The 15,834-nt window shown below is 45.5% G+C and overlaps 2 long non-coding RNA genes across 2 annotated transcripts; both read right to left on the bottom strand.

Moving 5' to 3' along the window:
* Positions 1 to 4,569: 4,569 nt before the first annotated feature.
* On the bottom strand, positions 4,570 to 6,514 carry LOC139570011 (uncharacterized). The gene is made up of 2 exons (XR_011673994.1): positions 6,156 to 6,514; positions 4,570 to 5,063 (listed from the first exon to the last, which is right to left on the bottom strand). It is a non-coding gene; the product is annotated as an uncharacterized lncRNA (long non-coding RNA).
* A 259-nt stretch (positions 6,515 to 6,773) lies between these two features.
* LOC139570010 (uncharacterized) lies at positions 6,774 to 15,030 on the bottom strand. The gene is made up of 3 exons (XR_011673993.1): positions 13,270 to 15,030; positions 8,524 to 8,698; positions 6,774 to 8,008 (listed from the first exon to the last, which is right to left on the bottom strand). It is a non-coding gene; the product is annotated as an uncharacterized lncRNA (long non-coding RNA).
* Positions 15,031 to 15,834: the final 804 nt, after the last annotated feature.

Here is a 15,834-nt window from a genome sequence, read left to right as displayed (position 1 = left end):
TTACGTTCCATTCCAGCGGTATAATTGATCACCATGGCCATGAACGCCAACAAACCAACCTTACTAAAGCACATGCTATTCCGATCACTCTACTCCCAGGGGTCTTCTTAGGATCCCTCACCCTGGACCCATCTTCCTCAACTACTCTCTTCACTGCCTCAGCATACTACACCTTCTGCACTACTCTGATCCTGGAAACTTCAACCTGCCTTTCTCTCACCGGACACCTCTGATCTCCAGCACCATTGATACCCCCACAGCTAACACACACAACTTTTTTCAACGATACTACACATTCCTTTGTCTCATGTCTTCCTGCACACTTATCACATCTAGGAATCTCCCTCCTACACTCCCTCCTACACTGCTGCCACTGCTGCCACATGCCACTGCCATAAGCTTGACACCTAAAACACCGTAATGGGTTTGGGACAAAAGCTCTAACGGACACATCCTAACTTGACTTTATCTGGTAAAAACTCTGCATCAATAGTACAAACTTCTCTGTTTCACCACGCTCAAATCAAATCAAATCAAATCAAATCAAATTTTATTAGTCACATACACATGGTTAGCAGATGTTAATGCGAGTGTAGCGAAATGCTTGTGCTTCTAGTTCCGACAATGCAGTAATAACCAACAAGTAATCTAACCTAACAATTCCACAACTACTACCTTATACACACACACAAGTGTAAAGGGATAAAGAATATGTACATAAAGATATATGAATGAGTGGTGGTACAGAACGGCATGGCAAGATGGAGTAGATGGTATAGAGTACGGTATATACATATGAGATGAGTACTGTAGGGTATGTAAACATAAAGTGGCATAGTTTAAAGTGGCTAGTGGTACATGTATTACATAAAGATGGCAAGATGCAGTAGATGATATAGAGTACAGTATATACATATGAGATGGGTAATGTAGGGTATGTAAACATTATATTAAGTGGCATTGTTTAAAGTGGCTAGTGGTACATTTTTACATAATTTCCATCAATTCCCATTTTTAAAGTGGCTGGAGTTGAGTCAGTATGTTGGCAGCGGCCGCTAAATGTTAGTGGTGGCTGTTTAACAGTCTGATGGCCTTGAGATAGAAGCTGTTTTTCAGTCTCTCGGTCCCTGCTTTGATGCACCTGTACTGACCTCGCCTTCTGGATGATAGCGGGGTGAACAGGCAGTGGCTTGGGTGGTTGTTGTCCTTGATGATCTTTATGGCCTTCCTGTGACATCGGGTGGTGTAGGTGTCCTGGAGGGCAGGTAGTTTGCCCCCGGTGATGCGTTCTGCAGACCTCACTACCCTCTGGAGAGCCTTACGGTTGTGGGCGGAGCAGTTGCCGTACCAGGCGGTGATACAGCCCGACAGGATGCTCTCGATTGTGCATCTGTAGAAGTTTGTGAGTGCTTTTGGTGACAAGCCGAATTTCTTCAGCCTCCTGAGGTTGAAGAGGCGCTGCTGCGCCTTCTTCACAACGCTGTCTGTGTGGGTGGACCAATTCAGTTTGTCCGTGATGTGTACACCGAGGAACTTAAAACTTTCCACCTTCTCCACTACTGACCCGTCGATGTGGATAGGGGGGTGCTCCCTCTGCTGTTTCCTGAAGTCCACAATCATCTCCTTTGTTTTGTTGACGTTGAGTGTGAGGTTATTTTCCTGACACCACACTCCGAGGGCCCTCACCTCCTCCCTGTAGGCCGTCTCGTCGTTGTTGGTAATCAAGCCTACCACTGTAGTGTCATCCGCAAACTTGATGATTGAGTTGGAGGCGTGCATGGCCACGCAGTCGTGGGTGGTACTATGGTGTTAAATGCTGAGCTTTAGTCGATGAACAGCATTCTCACATAGGTATTCCTCTGTTCCAGATGGGTTAGGGCAGTGTGCAGTGTGGTTGCGATTGTGTCGTCTGTGGACCTATTGGGGCGGTAAGCAAATTGGAGTGGGTCTAGGGTGTCAGGTAGGGTGGAGGTGATTTGGTCCTTGACTAGTCTCTCAAAGCACTTCATGATAACGGAAGTGAGTGCTACGGGGCGGTAGTCGTTTAGCTCAGTTACCTTAGCTTTCTTGGGAACAGGAACAATGGTGGCCCTCTTTAAGCATGTGGGAACAGCAGACTGGGATAAGGATTGATTGAATATGTCCGTAAACACACCAGCCAGCTGGTCTGCGCATGCTCTGAGGACGCGGCTGGGAATGCCGTCTGGGCCTGCAGCCTTGCGAGGGTTAACACGTTTAAATGTTTTACTCACCTCGGCTGCAGTGAAGGAGAGCCCGCAGGTTTTGGTAGGGGGCCGTGTCAGTGGCACTGTATTGTCCTCAAAGCGGGCAAAAAAGTTGTTTAGCCTGTCTGGGAGCAAGACATCCTGGTCCGCGACGGGGCTGGTTTTCTTTTTGTAATCCGTGATTGACTGTAGACCCTGCCACATACCTCTTGTGTCTGAGCTGTTGAATTGCGACTCGATTTTGTCTCTGTACTGGGACTTAGCCTGTTTGATTGCCTTGCGGAGAGAATAGCTACACTGTTTGTATTCGGTCATGCTTCCGGTCACCTTGCCCTGGTTAAAAGCAGTGGTTCGCGCTTTCAGTTTCACGCGAATGCTGCCGTCAATCCACGGTTTCTGGTTTGGGAATGTTTTAATCGTTGCTGTGGGTACGACATCGTCAATGCACTTCCTAATGAACTCGCTCACCGAATCAGCATATTCGTCAATATTGTTGTTGGACGCAGTGCGGAACATATTCCAATCCGCGTGATCGAAGCAGTCTTGAAGCGTGGATTCAGATTGGTCGGACCAGCGTTGAACAGACCTGAGCGCGGGAGCTTGTTGTTTGAGTTTCTGTTTGTAGGCTGGAATCAACAAAATGGAGTCGTGGTCAGCTTTTCCGAAAGGGGGGCGGGGGAGGGCCTTATATGCGTCGCGGAAATTAGTATAACAATGATCTAGGGTTTTTCCAGCCCTGGTAGCACAATCGATATGCTGATAGAATTTAGGGAGTTTTGTTTTTAGATTAGCCTTGTTAAAATCCCCAGCTACGATGAATGCAGCCTCAGGGTGTGTGGTTTCCAGTTTACAAAGAGTCAGATAAAGTTCGTTCAGGGCCATCGATGTGTCTGCTTGGGGGGGAATATATACGGCTGTGATTATGATTGAAGAGAATTCCCTTGGTAGATAATGCGGTCGACATTTGATTGTGAGGAGTTCTAGATCAGGTGAACAGAATGACTTGAGTTCCTGTGTGTTGTTATGATGATCACACCACGTCTCGTTAATCATGAGGCATACCCCCCCGCCCCTCTTCTTACCAGAAAGATGTTTGTTTCTGTCGGCGCGATGCATGAAGAAACCAGCTGGCTGCACCGACTCCGTTAGCGTCTCTTGAGTTAGCCATGTTTCCGTGAAGCAGAGCACGTTGCAATCCCTGATGTCTCTCTGGAATGCTACCCGTGCTCGGATTTCATCAACCTTATTGTCAAGAGACTGGACATTGGCGAGTAGTATGCTAGGGAGTGGAGCGCGATGTGCCCGTCTCCGAAGCCTGACCACGAGACCGCCTCGTTTGCCCCTTTTACGGCGTCGCACAGGGTCGCCGGCTGGGATCAGATCCATTGTATTGGGTGGAAGGCAAAACACTGGATCCGTTTCGGGAAAGTCATATTCCTGGTAGGAACGATGATGAGTTGACGTTAATCGTATATTCAGTAGTTCCTCCCGACTGTATGTAATGAAACCTAAGATTACCTGGGGTACCGATGTAAGAAATAACACATAAAAAAACAAAATACTGCATATTTTCCAAGGAACGCGAAGCGAGGCGGCCATCTCTTTTCGGCGCCGGAAGTCAAGTCAAGTCTACACGCTCTACACTGGGTCTGCGCCACATCAAATGGCAGGCATCACAGACACCGGGAATCTTCAACTTCAGTCGACCCTCATCAACACTTAACGCCAGACGAGTTATCACTCATTTCAAAGGTGCCCTGCTCCAGAGAGGAAAGCAAGTCACAGTCCCCAGACCCGTGGTGCAGAGTGCCCGCCCTCCCTTGACGGCAGAGACACGAAAAAGTAACTTTCACCAACCCAACATTCCTCAACCTCTTCTCCACCCAACCTGATACCACATATGGATCAGCCAGAAGGCAAGGATCCATTCTCTCCAGAAATCTCACTCCTACTGGGCAAAAAACATCTTTATCACCATCGGGACAAGGCTTAAACTCTGTGTTCTTTACCGCACCTGACACCGCAGTTAATTCATGATCAATTTCCTTCTGCAGCACTCCATATTTACTCTTAATATGTTCCACTTTCTTCCTTTTTTCCCCTCCTGCCCGCCTTCTTACCAACCTCAATGACTCCATCTCCAAGTCCATTCTGGCATACCCGCCATCTTGTGACTCATCCTGGCTCTGCTATACACGACAACGTCCCTTTCAGCATCGCTTTTGATATGCGCATAAATATAGTTTTTTATTGAAAGGATTCATTTAAAGTTTCAACATTTAATTATAATCAAGCAGCACATTTTCATAATCAAATACACAAATAAATGTATTGAAAGGATGGATTCATTTAAAGTTTCAACTTTTAATTATAATCAAACAACACATTTTCATAATCAAATACATAAGTCAATTTATGAACGTTATTGTCTTGACTTGATCGAATTACTTGCCGATTCAGACATTCCTCAGAGTGTTTGTTTAAATGATGGTCCCATTAATAATGCTTGGGATGGACGCTTTTTTTTTGCACAGTCTTTTCTTTTGGAAAAGTCATCGTAGACGTAGGGGGTACAGAAAATCTAAATGGCCGTAGAACAGTCATGGAGAGTGGGACACACTTCTCTAAAGCACCCCCTTCTTCATCCTCCTCTTCCCCCCTCCAGGTGAGCAGCAACAGCCATATATTAGAGCGAAGACCACCAGGGCCAGGATCATCAGCAGGAACACCCCTATGACCACAATGCCCCCCAACGCCCAGGGCTCCATCTGCAGGCGCTGCACTGCCCACTGGATCCAGTCCTCTGGTGACCCTGCCGGGTCAGGGGGGTCTGGAACACTACAGTGGGAGTGAAGAGTCAGAGGTAGGGTTCAGAGGAAGGGGTCAGAGGAAGGGGTCAGAGGAAGGGGTCAGAGGTAGGGGTCAGAGGAAGGGGTCAGAGGAAGGTGTCAGAGGTAGGGGTCAGAGGTAGGGGTCAGAGGTAGGGGTCAGAGGAAGGGGTCAGAGGAAGGGGTCAGAGGTAGGGGTCAGAGGAAGGTGTCAGAGGAAGGTGTCAGAGGAAGGTATCAGAGGAAGGGGTCAGAGGAAGGGGTCAGAGGTAGGGGTCAGAGGAAGGGGTCAGAGGAAGGTGTCAGAGGTAGGGGTCAGAGGTAGGGGTCAGAGGAAGGTGTCAGAGGAAGGTGTCAGATGAAGGTGTCAGAGGAAGGGGTCAGATGAAGGTGTCAGAGGTAGGGGTCAGAGGTAGGGGTCAGAGGAAGGGGTCAGAGGAAGGGGTCAGAGGAAGGGGTCAGATGTAGGGGTCAGAGGAAGGGGTCAGAGGTAGGGGTCAGAGGAAGGGGTCAGAGGAAGGGGTCAGAGGAAGGGGTCAGAGGTAGGGGTCAGAGGTAGGGGTCAGAGGAAGGTATCAGAGGTAGGGGTCAGAGGTAGGGGTCAGAGGAAGGTGTCAGAGGAAGGTGTCAGAGGAAGGTGTCAGAGGTAGGGGTCAGAGGAAGGTGTCAGAGGAAGGTGTCAGATGTAGGGTTCAGAGGAGAGTGTCAGAGGATGGTGTCAGAAAAAGGTGTCAGAGGAAGGTGTCAGAAGAAGGACAGTTTTAAAGATACATCACTTTTCCTTTACTTCCACCTATGTTTGTTTAACATTGTAACCTGCTGGCAGTCGGCTTTATGTACGGGAACAACAAGGCCTTCCTTCATGTTACACATCGGTTCATTATTTTTCTTTCTTACTAGCTCTGACTTTGCTGGTAGTTACTTTATTGAGGAAAAATGTACTGACTATGACTGTGATAAGCAGTTGTCCCACCTAGCTACAGTATCTTTAGATGAATGCACTGACTGTAAGTTGCTCTGGATAAGAGCGTCTGCTAAATTACTAAAATGGTAAATACAAATGTAAATCTGTTAATCAACAAGTTTCCAATCAATGACTCACCTTTCCAGAGCCATCTCTCAATGTTCTCAGCGAAGTTAACGGTAAATACGGTCTGTGAGACCTGGCTTCTGGATGTATAGGCCTCTGTTAGTAACTCAATAGCTAATCCAACCCTGCATCTGTATACCAAATAAACCGTCCACTTCAGACCCTAGAAGACCTTCTTCAGTGTGATAGTCTTGGTATCCTGTGAGGTTTACTCACTCTCAACTCCAACTGGATTTTTCTCTCTCGATTCCACTTGATTCCAAAAGCATACTCAGTGATCGTAACTAGTTCTCTTGTTGTGAGGGCTTTTGATATGTGACGCAGTAGGAGAGAGAGAGAGAGGTCCAGCTGGGTTAATGTTTACCGACAATATTGACTCTATCGGAGGTGAGGCCCGAGACTGTGCTACAAGGTCTGATAAGGTATGCTCTACTGCACAAAACACTACGCCGCTGTGTGGCACGGTTACTGGCACCTGAAGTGAAAGTATCAGGGATAGGGTGGGTCAGTCTTTGTCGTTTTATAGATGGAAAGTTAGATATGACATAGGATCAGCCAGGAATTGGAGTGTTACATTCCAAAGGTTTTAACTGTTGACACAATGCATTAATAACAAGAATAATCACAATGTACATTTTTTGATTCTTTAATGTACTATGTTTTATTTGCACTTAAACATTAAGTAAAGCTAAACTTGTCGCTCCTCAAATGACAACTACAGATGAATATAATCCCAAAACACAGGTTGTTCCACTCCAAGTGATTGATGTACAATCAATCGGTGATGGTACAGTACCAGTATAACTAATGATAATCACGATTTGCCTATCTGTAAGGCAACAGATATTACTACTATTTCTACAATACTGCATCAATAATGTACAACACTTTTTGCAGGGGTGGCAGGCAGCCTAGAGGTTAGAGCACTGGGCCAGTAGTCACTAGTTCAAATCCCAGAGGCGACAAGGTGAAAAATCTGTCTTTGCCCAAGGCATTAAACCCTAATTGTTCCAGGATTGCCATTGATAGTGGGTCACCCCACTCTCATGGTCAGTTGGGATATGCAAAAAAAACAAAACACTATAATGAACATGTGTGAAATGGGATAGATACTGAATAAGCACCCACCAATTATACCATTTAAAACATATATGTTTTTATTATACCAGTTGTGTAAATGTATTGTGCTCATTGCACCAGCAGAGGGCACTCTATATGACTGTCCCTTCTTTTCCACTGGAAAACAGACACACAAAAACACGTTTGGAACTCTAGCACTTATGTGTTTTACATTCTTGGACTTAAAAACAACTTTGTTAAACACAACAAGATTGAAATCTGAGGGAGTTTTTTTTTATGCTTTCTTCTATAGACCTACAAAACACACAACATAAAACCTATCGGCTCTTCCAGGTTAAATCACATGAGAAAGCAGGATAAAACTTGGGTGGGTCTTTCAACCTCAGAGTGGTTTGTGTCCTCAGACAGAACAACAGCACAGAAGCAATGTTCACAGTTCTCTGTTTATAGAGTGTCATTGTTCTGTTTAAAGCTACTGCTACGTAGTCTTAATGAGTCGGCCATTGCTCATCAGTCTTTATACACACACAGATTCGTCAGGCTGGTTGCAGAGCAGTCTGTCTGTCCCCTCCAAGCTACATTGTCCAGGCGATTCTAATACTTCATTGGTTCTCATTTGGTTCTTCCCTGGAATTGCTGTTTCCTCCCTTCCTTAAATGTTCTACGTATTGTAACTAGGCCAATGTCTCCTCCTCAGACAGACTGTAAGGGCAGGACTCGGGATTTAAGCTTTCCACAGCAACAGCAGCGAACGCAGGACAGCACAATAATAAACAAGAATGTCACTGGAAGGAGAGAGAGAGAGAGAGATTTAGCTTCGTGACATTATGACGTAAACAAAGATTTACTTGTTGCTCTGCCAATAACAGATTGAAATGTCACATGATACATGTGATTACTGATTACATTAGTGTTGCTGTGATCACTGTAATTCAACTCATGTGGTTTTACCCAGTTAAAATAGAAACAATCCGAAATCACTGATCTGACTGCTTATTCGTTTAAAAGGGAACTTGTGTTGCCATGGCTTTTATGCCGTGCTCATATGCTATCAATGACTCAGACATTAAAAAATAAAAATCGATGGGGGCCCATCTGGAGGCTCGGGGGCCACTGGGGCCCGGTCGGTAATCCGGCCAATAACAACATAATGAAAAACATTAAGACCTCCATTGACAGGCAGTTGGCTAAGTGGAGATTCCACCATATTGCTTACAGGCATTACAGGCATCCTTCCTTCAGATCTACCAGAGGTGTCTAAGGGTTGAGGCCTACGGACGTGGAATGTGCCTAGACTCACCGACGAACAGGATGATGATGAAGAACGCCCCCAGCTCCAGTGAGTTGGCCTGAGGGAGGTTCTGTAGTTTAGTCCACACCTTATTCAGGATGTACAACACCTCCTCCCTCACCTCCATCTTGGATTTTCCCTTGGCCTGGTCAGGTCTCACACACAGAGGGTAATGGTGGTCAAACTTATTGTAGCGTACGGGAGAAAACGATACAAAGACATGGACAGAATTAGAGGTTTGAAGCATTTCTTCAACACACACAAGTTTTTTCATATGCACACACACACACACACGCACACACACGCACACACACACACACACACACACACACACACACACACACACACACACACACACACACACACACACACACACACACACACACACACACACACACACACACACACATATACACATACTTTAGGCACACACACACTTCCTGTAAGAACTTTCCTGTAAGAAATCTATAATCTCTGACATATGTTACTCTGAACACTTTTCAGTGTTTCCTTTGACGTATTTAGGTGAAAGACAGTATTATGTGTTCGTATCGAACTCGCCCTGGACAAAATAGCCCTTCAACCACACCCTAACCCTTCCAGTCCATTATGCAATTTCTACTGAACGCTCTACAATTACCTTCCACCATCTATGTTGTATGTATATTTATATTATACTATACAGTGGGGCAAAAAAGTATTTAGTCAGCCACCAATTGTGCAAGTTCTCCCACTTAAAAAGATGAGAGAGGCCTGTAATTTTCATCATAGGTACACTTCAACTATGACAGACAAAATGAGAAAAATAAATCCAGAAAATCACATTGTAGGATTTTTAATGAATTTATTTGCAAAATATGGTGGAAAATAAGTATTTGGTCACCTACAAACAAGCAAGATTTCTGGCTCTCACAGACCTGTAACTTCTTCTTTAAGAGGCTCCTCTGTCCTCCACTCGTTACCTGTATTAATCCAATATTTTATGTATATTTACATTGTCCTATATGCTGTATGTATATAATACTATCTTTTATGTATATTTATATTATATTATATTTTGTATGTATATTTATATTATACTATATATTTTATGTATATTTATATTATACTACATATTTCATGTATATTGATATTATCCTATATATTTCATGTATATTTATTTTATACTATATATTTTATGTATATTATACTATATATTTTATGCATATTGATATTATCATATATATTTTATGTATATGTATCTTGTGCTACATACTTTATGTATATTTATATTATACTATATATTTTATGTATATGTATTTTATACTATATATTTTATGAATATGTATATTATGCTACATATTTTATGTATATTTATATTATCCTATATATTTTATGTATATTTATATTATCCTATATATTTTATGTATATTTATATTATACTGTATTTTATGTATATTATGCTATATTTTTTATGTATATTTAATTATACTATATCTTTTATGTATATTTATATTATCCAATATATTTTATGTATATTTATTTCACACTATATATATTTAGTATATGCTCCTTCATTTCATCTCACTCCCTCTAATCCGTGTACTGATTTACTTCATGTGTTGGTGTGTATTTATGGACTGTGTATTTATGGACTGCTCGGGGTGGCAGGTAGCCTAGTGGTTAGAGTGTAGGGGCGGCAGGTAGCCTAGTGGTTAGAGTGTAGGGGTGGCAGGTAGCCTAGTGGTTAGAGTGTAGGGGCGGCAGGTAGCCTAGTGGTTAGAGTGTAGGGGCGGCAGGTAGCCTAGTGGTTAGAGTGTAGGGGTGGCAGGTAGCCTAGTGGTTAGAGCGTTAGACTAGTAACCGGAAGGTTGCAAGATCAAATCCCTGAGCTGAAAAGGGGAACATCTGTTGTTCTTCCCCGGAACAAGGCAGTTAACCCACTGTTCCTAGGGCGTCATTGTAAAATAAGAATATGTTCTTAACTGACTTGCCTAGTTAAATAAAGATTTTTAAAAAATCAAAAACTGTGTGTACTTGTGTTTCCTGGGTGTAAGGAGTCCTGTTGTAGCTGGAACAGTCATTCTGTTGTTTAATTATAACCTGTCTGTACTATTTCAGGATGGGCTTTTCAGACTGGGCCCTGTCATCAGCTAGAACAGCTGCTGTGTGTGCGCTATCCAACACACACTAGAACTGGACTCAAATGTGTGTGTGTGTGTCCTCACAAGAATAGTAAACAAACAAAAATTTGACCAACTGGGGACATTTTGTTAGTACCCACAAGGTCAAATGCTATTTCTATGGGGTTTAGGGTTAAGGTTAGAATTAGTGTTAGGGGCAGAATTACGTTAAGGGTTAGGACCTAGGGTTAGGTGTTAGGGAAAATTGATTTTGAAAGGGACTAAATTGTGGGTCCCCACAAGGTTAGCTGTACAAGACTGTGTGTGTGTGTGTGTTACTTTTGTACTTATCTAGATCTCTAATCACTTATTATATTTTTTTGTGAGAAGCTGCTAGGTCAGCTAGGGGCTGAGAACACATTCTGTGCTGGTGTGTGACACACCACTGTCACATCTGGTGCACCAACAACCTGCCTGCACAGCGTCATGCTCTGTCCCTGCGCTCTGGTCTGTCCCTGTGGTCTGTCCCTGCGGTCTGGTCTGTCACTGTGGTCTGTCCCTGTGGTCTGGTCTGTCACTGTGGTCTGTCCCTGTGGTCTGTCACTGTGGTCTGTCCCTGTGGTCTGTCCCTGTGGTCTGTCCCTGTGGTCTGTCCCTGTGGTCTGGTCTGTCACTGTGGTCTGGTCTGTCACTGTGGTTTGTCACTGTGGTCTGTCACTGTGGTCTGTCACTGTGGTCTGTCCCTGTGGTCTGGTCTGTCACTGTGGTCTGTCCCTGTGGTCTGGTCTGTCACTGTGGTCTGGTCTGTCACTGTGGTCTGTCACTGTGGTCTGTCACTGTGGTCTGTCCCTGTGGTCTGGTCTGTCACTGTGGTCTGGCCTGTCACTGTGGTCTGTCCCTGTGGTCTGTCCCTGTGGTCTGTCCCTGTGGTCTGTCCCTGTGGTCTGTCCCTGTGGTCTGTCCCTGTGGTCTGGTCTGTCACTGTGGTCTGTCACCGTGGTCTGTCCCTGTGGTCTGGTCTGTCACTGTGGTCTGGTCTGTCACTGTGGTCTGTCCCTGTGGTCTGTCCCTGTGGTCTGTCCCAGTGGTCTGTCCCTGTGGTCTGTCCCTGTGGTCTGGTCTGTCACTGTGGTCTGTCACTGTGGTCTGGTCTGTCACTGTGGTCTGTCCCTGTGGTCTGGTCTGTCACTGTGGTCTGTCCCTGTGGTCTGTCACTGTGGTCTGTCACTGTGGTCTGTCCCTGTGGTCTGTCCCTGTGGTCTGGTCTGTCACTGTGGTCTGTCACTGTGGTCTGTCACTGTGGTCTGTCACTGTGGTCTGTCACTGTGGTCTTTCACTGTGGTCTGTCACTGTGGTCTGGTCTGTCACTGTGGTCTGTTTCTGTCCGGTCAGATTGGTCTTGTGATCTCCCTCATTGTTTCATGATTCACTATCCTCTGATACAATCAATCGGTTATATTCCCTTCATTGTTAAGCTTTCCATCATTTTGCTTTGTTTGCCTCAAAGGCATAGTGAAGGAAGGGACTGTGATTAAGTGTGTGTCTCTCTCTCTCTCTGTGTGTAAGTGTGTGTGTTAGTGTGTTTGTGTGTGTCTCTGTTTTTGTGTGTGTCTCTCTCTCTCTCTCTGTGTGTGTGTGTGTGTGTGTGTGTGTGTGTGTGTGTGTGTGTGTGTGTCTCAACCACCTGCCAGGGTTACTCTGAAGAATGACCTGATCTTCTGTTGTTTCTCTCCCCTGCTACTCTCTCTGTCTCCCCCCTTATCTCCTCCTCTCTCTCTCTGTCTCCCCCCACTCTGTCTCTCTCTGTCTCCCCCTTATTTCCCCCCTCTCTCTGTCTCCCCTTTATCTCCCCCTCTCTCTCTGTCTCCCCCCACTCTGTCTCTCTCTGTCTCCCCCCTTATCTCACCCTTCTCTCTCTGTCTCTCTGTATCTCCCCCCTCTCTCTCTGTCTCCCCCACTCTGTCTCTCTGTATCTCCCCCTCTCTCTCTGTCTCCCCCCACTCTGTCTCTCTCTGTCTCCCCCCTTATCTCACCCTTCTCTCTCTGTCTCTCTGTATCTCCCCCCTCTCTCTCTGTCTCCCCCACTCTGTCTCTCTGTATCTCCCCCCTCTCTCTCTGTCTCCCCCACTCTGTCTCTCTGTATCTCCCCCTCTCTCTCTGTCTCCCACCACTCTGTCTCTCTCTGTCTCCCCCCTTATCTCACCCTTCTCTCTCTGTCTCTCTGTATCTCCCCCCTCTCTCTCTGTCTCCCCCACTCTGTCTCTCTGTATCTCCCCCCTCTCTCTCTGTCTCCCCCCACTCTGTCTCTCTGTCTCCCACCACTCTGTCTCTCTGTCTCCCCCCACTCTGTCTCTCTGTCTCCCACCACTCTGTCTCTCTCTGTCCTGTCCTCTCCTCCTCTCCTGGTTTGTGTTATCTATGTGAATGTCTGAAGAGACCCAAAGGTGTTGCTGAAAGCCTACTTTAACTTTGAATATCTGCAATGTTGAACTTTTTATGTAACAAACAAAGAAACATAACAAAGTTTTCAACCACTATGTTTTGTCTTATTACTTAACGACTGAGCTTGCCCATGTCACATGAGTGTAAATAATATACACATAAACAACAAAACATCACTGACAGGGCAACTTTACTGTATCACAAATCTTACCTTTGTAGTGAATGAGTTTAGATGCGGAGTTTGTCAAGTCCGTCTCTCCAACTTTAGTACAGATTGGATCTACTTCTCCCAAAGTTTCTCAGATGTTCATTAAAAACTCTGACAAACAGAGTCAAAGCAAAATAAAAACACAAATAACTTAATGGTTTCCCAAAGCTCTGAGATCGATTGTCTTTTCTCTCTCTCTTTCACCCTGCCCGTCTTCTTACTCCTCTCGTTCGTGTGGTCTCATCTCCACTGTTCTGGCTCTTCACCTAATTATTAACTTGCTCCAGTTTTCCAGTTGGACTAAAATATTGTCCTTTGACGTCTCTGTATCTGTAGTTCACTCAGTCTGTCTGTCGTCACAGCAGTTTTCCTCTCTTTAAAAGTCTGTGTTCACTTTCTAATTCCTTGTGGGGCACTCATCTTCTGCCTCTACTACCCTCTCTCTCTGTAGTCTCCTGCAGTAACTCTCTCCTGATTCTCTGCCTCTACTACCCTGTCTCTCTGTAGTCTCCTGCAGTAACTCTCTCCCGTTTCTCTGCCTCTACTACCCTCTCTCTCTGTAGTCTCCTGCAGTAACTCTCTCCCGTTTCTCTGCCTCTACTACCCTCTTTCTCTGTAGTCTCCTGCAGTAACTCTCTCCAGATTCTCTGCCTCTACTCCCCCTCTCTTGCTCTCTCCTGGCACCGTCTTTCCAAACTCATTCACTCTCTCTGTTTTCTCTTCCTTACACACACCCTCTCATTCTACACCCCCCCCCTCTCTCTCTCCTCTCTCTCTCGCTCTCCTTCTCTCTCTCTCTCTCTCTCGCTCTCTCTCTCTCTCTCTCTCTCTTCTCTCTCTTTCTCTTTCTCTCTCTCTGTCTCTAGGAATCTCTCTCTTCTCTCTCTTTCTCTCTTCTCTGGAGGCCAGCTGTTCTTTTTTTGTCTTTGGTCACCGTGGAGACCAATCTCCTTCTACAGCAAAATAACAAGGGTTGAGGGATGTGTGTGTGTGTGTGTGTGTGTGTGTGTGTGTGTGTGTGTGTGTGTGTGTGTGTGTGTGTGTGTGTGTGCGTGCGTGCGTGCTCCATCCGTCTGGTCGTCTGCCAGCTGACACACGTATTCCTGAAGAGTGGGACATAGGATATGTGTGTATTAGCGTATTAGTTATTGATTTCAATAGTTCTCTTGCACTTCTCAATGTCAACAGGATACTAAAGCGAGTACTGCAGTCTACAACCATAAATCTAACACCCAAGTCAACTTCAGGAGGCACAGTAAAACTGGAACTGTTTTGAAGATAAATGTGTATTTTCCCACTTAAAAGGCTCCCCTGTGTTCTTCCTTTTCTGGCTGTTCCTTCGGATGTATTGGAGGTGTGGTCTCCTTCGCTACGGAAGCGTTCCTGACAACAAAACAGAGAACAATGTGGCTTCTCCTCCGGCCTGTTTGTGTTTGTTCTCTGTTAAAGAACCCCGAGGTGCTCGGAGTGAAGCCTGTGTGTTGGTCAGTCAGAGGCAGAGGGATCTTTCAACTGGGTGAAAGTATGCAAATGTTTATTTATCTCATTTGACTTTCTGTTGTTGGTGCACGCAGGAAAATGAGAAAGAATGTTATGCAGGAAAGAATTCCCTATATTCCTTTAGAATGTCTCCATGGTTCTTAAATGCCCTTTTGTTCCCTGCATTTACCTTTATACACAGGATTACACGACCACGGTACTTGTCGACGTATTACATATTTTCTGGCAAAGCCACAGTGAATAATGCTCTCTCCTCTTTTCGTCTCCTCCTCTCCTCCCCTTCTCATCATCTCTCTCCTCCTCCTCTCCTCCTCTCCTCCCCTTCTCATCGTCTCTCTCCTCCTCCTCTCCTCGTCTCCTCCTCTCCTCCCCTTCTCATCGTCTCTCTCCTCCTCCTCTCTTCGTCTCCTCCTCTCCTCCCCTTCTCATCGTCTCCTCCTCTTCTCCTCCCCTTCTCATCCTCTACTCCTCCTCTTCTCTACTCCTCCTCGTCTCCTCCCCTTCTCATCCTCTCCTCCTCCTCTCCTCGTCTCCTCCTCTCCTCCCCTTCTCATCGTCTCCTCCTCCTCTCCTCCTCGTCTCCTCCCCTTCTCATCCTCTCATTGTGTCATATTATTACTTCATTGTCAAGCCCACTGTCATCCGATAGAACAGACAGAACAGATAGGACAGACAGAACAGATAGGACAGACAGAACAGACAGAACAGATATAACAGATAGAACAGATAGAACAGACATAACAGATAGGACAGACAGAACAGACAGAACAGATATAAAAGATAGAACAGGGAGAGGTGGTGTGAATGTGGGTATGCCAAAGATGGAAAACTAACTGTGTGTGTTTCTGCCATCCTTCATGTGGCAAAGCCACAGTGAATAATGCTCTCACCTCTCCTCTTTTCGTCTCCTCCTCTCCTCCCCTTCTCATCATCTCTCTCCTCCTCCTCTCCTCGTCTCCTCCTCTCCTCCCCTTCTCATCGTCTCTCTCCTCCTCCTCTCCTCGTCTCCTCCTCTTCTCCTCCCCTTCTCATCCTCTACTCCTCCTCTTCTCTACTCCTCCTCGTCTC

The sequence above is a fragment of the Salvelinus alpinus genome, chromosome 3 (assembly GCF_045679555.1).
Source record: "Salvelinus alpinus chromosome 3, SLU_Salpinus.1, whole genome shotgun sequence".
NCBI lineage: Eukaryota > Metazoa > Chordata > Actinopteri > Salmoniformes > Salmonidae > Salvelinus > Salvelinus alpinus.
The sequence above is the reverse complement of the archived record's forward strand: the minus strand, read 5'-3'. Positions and strand labels throughout refer to the sequence as shown.